The following is a 6,669-nucleotide window of genomic DNA, read 5'->3' as shown; positions in this document are numbered from 1 at the left end:
TCATTAAGGTATGCTGGTCCTTCATTGTGTAGTCCAGGGAAGACATGGCTTGGCAGTTCGGGCTGGACTGTTCCCATGAGGCACAGGGTCAAGGCTGATTTGCATATGGCCATGTCTGAACTGGGGTGGTGTGGTGAGCAAAAAAACTATGGATTTAGGCCCAGATCTCTGTACTGGGGTGAATGTATGACATTGTTCTGCATTCTGTCCATCAACTGTTGTTTTTGCAAGAAAATAAAAATGACACATCATAATCTTTCAGCAGCCGCCACTGCTGATTGTCTTCTTTTTTTCCCTACCCACTGCTAGCCTCGCCCGCTGCATTGCAAGCAAAATGAAGAGAATTCGAGTACACAAATCTGGTTATTCGAAACGAAAGAGAAAGGTGGCTCAGCAGGCTTTCATAGTGTCACAGGAAGGAGCAATCCTGAACTTTATCACCCAAGGGAAACCTAAAGATGGAGAATCCTCTGGCCAGAGTACTGCTGATGCACTAGGTAAAACAGGCGCTGACGACCATAAAGAAGAACAAAAAAATGATGATATCCATGAGCAGAATGATACTCATGAGCAGACCAATGAAAATGAACAAGGTGACTCTGAAATTGATACAAACATGCAGTAATTACCAACTCAGGATGAGGATTATTACAAAAGACCCTCAGACAGAGAAACTGAAACATCATTCATCGGTCCATCAACATCTGGCATTCTGAAGGAGGTTCAGAGTTTACAGACGGATGATGCTGGTATTGAAAAGGAAGCCAAAGAGCAAGACCATGTTACAGACCCGTGTTCTGAATGTGATTTATGTGATTGGAGGGATCCTACTTTGTGGCCGAACTCTCTTACGGACGCGCAACGTGTTTTTCTTGTTGAAAGGGGTCCCTCCAGAGACCCAGATTCTAAAACAAAGTATCCAAGTGATGAGCACTCAAAAAGTAAACGTCGTTTTTCTGTTACCATGTTACTGGTCATCTAACGCCTTTTCTGGACGTTTTATTAAAACACCTTCCTGAGCTCCGCCCCGCCCGGACCCCCTCTTCCGGGGCCCCCTACCTGCGCTCCCTGCACAGGGCCACCATGAGCCTAGAGCCGCCCCTGCCGGAGCAGCGTATTGCCTGGCATAAAGCACTTCAACTCTTCGTCAATTGTAATAAGCACTATGTAAATAAAATGCAAGCTGTGTCTTCCTCTACTGAATATACTTCCCTGACCCTGGATTTGGATGTTTCGAGATAGGTCCTTTGAAGAATTTGTTTCCTTTTGCACTCTCCGATTCGCAAACAGAAGGGAGTGTGAAAGGGTCATCGCCCCTATTTGCAGTTTGGAAAGTAATGTATTAATTGTTTGTGACTGTAACTGCAGTTGCAAACCATTGATGAGTTACCGACCTGCAAGGCACTGCGGTGAACTATTCTCAATTAGAAGTTGTAACTTTAGTAACCTGTCCCTTTGTGAATCAAGCCAGTGGTCTTAGGAGAGGCAGGCAAAGGTCCAGCGGACCACTTCCTGCTCCCCCCAAAGGCTGTCCAAACGGGAATTTTTTTTAAAAAATGGAGCACCTATCTCTTCAATAGACATGGGCTGCTTTTAAAAAAAAAAAAAAATCCTGTTTCCGAAACCAAATGCAGTGATGGAGGTCTGCTGCCCCATGCAGGCCTCCATCCCTTCATTGGCAGAAGTTCACAGAGGGTCACAAATTGTAACATGCCTAATTAATATTGATTAAGCAGGTCATTTTAAGACTAACGCAAATAATTCATGATGCCATCTATTAGTACATAGGTCGCATCACACATTGCATTCCCATTCACAGACCAGTCTCGTTGTGCAAATGGCACAACCCCAGTTTGCACGTAGGAATGAAACATGGGGCCCATGTATTATGTCACTCGCATGGATCACCCAGCAGTGTCAAAGGTAATCCTGTAAGTAATGTATTTCTTACTTCATATTTATTGTTGTAAACACAATTACCTAGAGGATCAGTGAGATTTACATAGATCAGCACAATTCACAAATCACTTCAAGTAAATGTTTGGATGAAAAGGATATAAAACATATATACATAACTTAGTGAGATATTTCTATGCAAGACATGCGGATCAACAGTAGTGTGGGTGGAAATGTATCTAAGATCACTGTCAATCTATGAACCAGATACTGAGACAACACCCTGATATCACTCACACAATACAAGTAAGGCTTGCCCATATAATGTTGGTGAGGTCTTGTACGTACCAATAATATACAGAAAAAATACACCCAAGAACCTACACTCAAAGATAAAGCCCGATGGAGCTGGTCCGATAGAAACCGCGATCAGTCTGCATTTCCAAAATCGAAACTGAACAATGTGAAAGGAAGTTTTATACACATGCCTTCTAAAACAAGTTTTAGATCTAGCATCGAAAGCAGAGATAAGGGAGACGAGAAAATTTATCATTGACAAGGTAGTTGTTTCAACTTGGTTTGAAGGAGGAGAAAGAGGGAATCTTGCGAATGGAGGGGAATAAAAGACTGTCATAGGTATACATGGAAGAAAATAGAAGATCTCGGATGGATACCTATCTATCTGAGATCTTCTATTTTCTTCCTGCTGGGCCCAGATACTAGACCTACAGTGATAGGATTGTCCTTTGTAGTTTCCTTATCTCTATAGTGGTAACTGTGGTTGAGTATTCGGAGCGCACCTCATGGAAACAAGGTTTTTAGCTTATATGGTTCACAGTAATATGTATTTATGATTAAAAGAAAACTTGGAGAGATGATCTCCGGTGAAAACTAGAGGTCTTTAGCTTATACAGTTCACAAGCCCTGATCTTAGACAGCTCTTCCTAACCCGGAGTGATACACCATAGAGTTGGCTGTTTAATGAATGTAAAAAATGCTAGCCCTCAGGCAGGCTTTGGAAACTGCTCTGGGCCTGGACAGAATTCTGCTAAATCTAAGGTTGCAATGCAGGGTAAAAGAGACTCAGTCAATATTGCAAGAAATGAAAAAGTTACTTAAAATGTAGCACTGGTTGTAATGGCATTCCGTTGAAGAAATAGCAAATGGGCAGTCGATGATTTCTTTGGAGAATCAAGTTGGCTGCCGTGCATGAGGGTTTCCGTGGTCTGGATAGTACCAGGGAACTGTATACCCTATAGTCAGAGATCTGGGCAGTGGTGAACTGAAACAGATCAAAATGATTGTACATACAGATCATGGAATGTTTGTTCTGCTTTGACAAGTGTGCCAAAAGAACTTGGAAACACCTAAGAAGATTTAATAGAACTGGCGGTGCTTAATTTGTTCCGGTGGTTGCAGGTGGTCACCAATGGCGCTCATATTGAGCGACAGTGACTCATTCTACATCATCAGACTTTGCCAGGGTACAATAGAAAGGCTGAAATGCATAATTGAGAAGAAAGTGAAAGACACAAAAACGGTGATAAAGGTTGAAGGCAGGGATGGAAAAAAAGTCTGCTAGAGTGCGATGAAGACAAGAAGCGTTATAGAAGTGGTGTAGAGGTATGTAGAGGAATCAAGACAAGATTGGTATTTGGCACTTCTGGCATTCAGCAGCACCGGTGGAAGGCTCCTAAGAGAAACGCGGTACACCTGCGCTTATATATTTTATTCATTACTCACTGGCCAGGATGCACCAGCTGGCCAAGTGCAGAGACTGTCCATAATCGATGAAAACAGCGGGAGCATGCATTTCACTGAATAATGCAGTATGAGTGGCAAAAAGATTTCATGTGATGTGGAGGATTTATTTCTTGAGGTAGAAGAAAGTAATATCCTTATGACATATTAATTGAAAGGAGAAGAGGGTGTCAATGTTCATGAATTCAGGCTCCATGATTACTATTTTAGGATATGATTTTTAAAATAAAATATTTATAGAGTAATGGGACATTAGGACTGGGGTCAGTAGGGGAACAAAGTGGCGTGTAAGGATTTCTTTGTCAGGAAGAAACAATTTAGAGAGATTAAACTTCTACAACAATCAAAATGTAATCCCTAGAATTTCCTACAAAAGATTCTAGTGATGTGTCAGACCTGGTGGGTAATCTACTCACGCATCTTTATAAATAGAATTTTGTAAATCAGAGGAACATAAAACTAATTATTTTAATTTAATAGAAACCTCTGCATAATTTGTCAATGGGATAGTTACTCATTGATGGTAGCAATGTTTCAACAAGCCATGTATAACCTGTTTAGGAAACTCCCAGCTGTACAACCATCCCAAAACAATATCCCGGTGTGTGGCAACGATGTTGTCAAGCAAGAATGAGATTGCAAAATATTTTAAGGATTAAAGACAGTGAAAAAAGAAAATGTATTTCTTATATGGAGTTGAGCACTTGTGACACTAGGAAAGATATCAAACGAAAGAGAGCACTCAACGGTGCTTCGGAACCTGAGAATATGGGGCACTTGTCTTGTTTTTAGAGATGTTTGGGTCTTAATTTCTTCTGAAGATTTTTGCTAATCACAATCAACACGAGAACGTTGCTAAGGAGGGTGCTAGTGATAAATTATGGCAGGATTATGTCAATAAACATGAAGAAGTGAAAAGACACTGTGAAGCTCCAACACAGTCATGTTTTTATCAGAAAGAACAGTGTGGACCTGAGGCTTGAATGACCCGTGTAACCGGATGATTACTTAGCTTTAAGAGGCATGAGCATATTAATTCCTTGCTCTGTTGTGTGATGCCTGATCTTTTAAAAGTAATGCAGGCTAGATCCAAACTACAGGTCCCTATAATTTAAGGAGTAACTCCACTCTTTTGGATTTCAGTCTGCTATTGCGGTGCATCCTAAATTGTAGTTCTTTTGCTTAAGACCTAAATCTCTCTGGTAGCTCTGCTACTGCCCACAAGCTCTGCGTCACCTGAACGTTAGCTTTGCTGAAACCATACGGTTTTGAGTATTCTGAGAGATAAATAGACGCATCTGAGGTCTATTGCAGTAGCTAGACCATATGAGTCTCTTGAGCATGGCTCTATTAGCTTTTTCGCGTTTTGAGATTTAAGTGTAGTTGCCCGTCTGGATCAGATGATGAAAGGGTTTTGGGTTATTTGCCGCTTTTAGATCCTTCTGAAAACTCCCTACCCACTCTTTACTTGAGGATTATCCACTCTCCCTTATTCAGAACAGGATAACAGCAAAGGCCCATGAACCTAAATTGGAACTTGCGACTGCATTTGCCAATTAGAATGCACTGCATTTACTTCATGACGTGAGCTATGCTGAGGACAAGTAACGATGAGGCTCAGTTTCATCACCTACCACAGCTTCCTCTCATAGGGCCTTTCTTTATGTGGAAAGGTTAGCTACAATAACTTTTTTGATTCAATGTCCTGTCATTGCTAAATGCCTGCTATCACATCTATGCGTCTAGATAAAAAGTTTGCATTGTTTTCACTGTTTGTATTGTTCCCGCCAAACGGTTTGGAAATATAGCAAAAGTTATTAGACAAAATAGCTTTTTAATTGACTTTGCCAAGACTGTGCCCTTATAAGAAGATGAGAAGACAAACTTGGAGACTAGGACAAACCGGAGGGATATGTGACAGGGTCTCTTTCAAATGGTATAGTCTAAAATACCAAAAGTGGTAGTTAAAAGTGTAGAGTTAAAAATAATATGGGAAAGGAAAGAAAAATATTTGTGGCTAGATGCTTTTCCAGCTGCACTAACAGCTTCTAAGTTTAATGAAGGAACCATCCATCTTAAATTATATAGGAATCGTCATGTATCGCTGAAGCACCCATGTCTTGCATCGGACGGGAGGGCATGACATTGGTAATATCAGATTATAAGCCCATATCGCAGAGCGGGTAGGACAGTAACATAGACTAGGGAGGAGACCTATCAAAGCACCATGTGTTGAGCTACAATTTTGAGATTAAAGGGCATAAGTTAGCAGGACAGAGCGGTAGTGGAGGGTTCTATCAAATGCTCTGGAAAGTACATATCCAAAGATAAGAAAGGGAATAGTCAAAATTATTGGGTGTAAAACAAGAGAGCCTTTATCCAAATGTGATAATGGAAGGAGAAACCAGTGGACGTTAGTGAGGGCGAGCTCATGATACAAAGGGACAACGCAGTCCGAAGTATGGATGGAAAACCCACTAGGGGATTAAAATGTTCCTCTCGATCTATTTTTTTGCCATTCTTCTGGCTGATATTGTATCTTCTATGAATTTCCTAGCAAGACACAGGAGCCTCCCTTGGAGCTCAGCATCCACTATGAGTGCAAGTGATGTACGGACACCGTGGCACCATTGCAGACGGTTTTGACCTCTATTTTAACACTTCCTTTGGGGAAGAATCTTCTATCAAGTATTTAGAAGTGTGTAACTTCGTACTCCAGAAAGGACTTAAAGGGCGGGCAGTGTGTTCAGTTGTTGCTAAGCAATGACAACACAGGAGGGCAGTGCAAAGGAGAAGGCTTGTGGCCTCACACCGTGGCACAGCTTCTCCTAAAACCTTACAGGAATAACACACCCTCCGTCTTCCAATATACAAAGGTTCAAACCTATAGAATACACTCCTTTCCAGCCTAGGTAACCTGAAAGGAAGGAGGAACGCGTGACATGGAGCTGCAAGCTATTGCAACACATAACCATGTCCGGGATGGCTGCTTCAAATGCAGAACCAAATCTA

The sequence above is a fragment of the Triturus cristatus genome, chromosome 12 (genome assembly GCF_964204655.1).
Source record: "Triturus cristatus chromosome 12, aTriCri1.1, whole genome shotgun sequence".
Lineage (NCBI taxonomy): Eukaryota > Metazoa > Chordata > Amphibia > Caudata > Salamandridae > Triturus > Triturus cristatus.
This window is presented reverse-complemented; position numbering follows the sequence as displayed.